At 48.6% G+C, this 516-nt stretch overlaps 1 protein-coding gene across 2 annotated transcripts in view; it reads left to right on the plus strand.

The window, feature by feature from the left end:
* Positions 1–516, plus strand: part of ppp3ca (protein phosphatase 3, catalytic subunit, alpha isozyme) — a 29,820-nt gene that overhangs the window by 520 nt on the left and 28,784 nt on the right. The window lies entirely within an intron of this gene.

Here is a 516-nt window from a genome sequence, read left to right on the forward strand (position 1 = left end):
TTTTTTTTTTTTTTTCAAACAAAACCAACCTATTTACACCCATCCATCAAAACGATCTGAAAAGGCCGGCGTGGTTGGGTTCGACAGCAGGAGAGGTGGAGAAGGAAGAGGAGGTGAAGCAGTGATGCAGCAGGATTTCAGGGGCTTTCAGCAAGAAAGGAAGGAAGAGGGCATGAAATTGACATTTAATGGTGATGGTGGTGGTGGGGGATACTTTACCAGGAGTGAGTCATGTTATAATTTGATTAAAGGGGGAGAGAGAGGGGGAAAAAAAGAGAAAGAGTCTATAAAGAATTGATCAGCGGAAGATGAAACGCTCCCCAGTCGGTTGCCATAATTCACTCGCTCATTCTGGCCACCGTGGATCAGCAGCAATGCATCCACAGTCAGTGTGTTACCATCATCATCCTCCTCATCCTCCTCATCGTCATCATGGCCGAGCAGCTCGGTCAGCGTGAGCAACTTTCATCCTTTCGGCTCCAGAGTTGCAGGAGCTGAAGCTCACGGGGGGGGGGG

This window comes from Kryptolebias marmoratus, linkage group LG13 (assembly GCF_001649575.2).
Source record: "Kryptolebias marmoratus isolate JLee-2015 linkage group LG13, ASM164957v2, whole genome shotgun sequence".
Taxonomy (NCBI): Eukaryota; Metazoa; Chordata; class Actinopteri; order Cyprinodontiformes; family Rivulidae; genus Kryptolebias; species Kryptolebias marmoratus.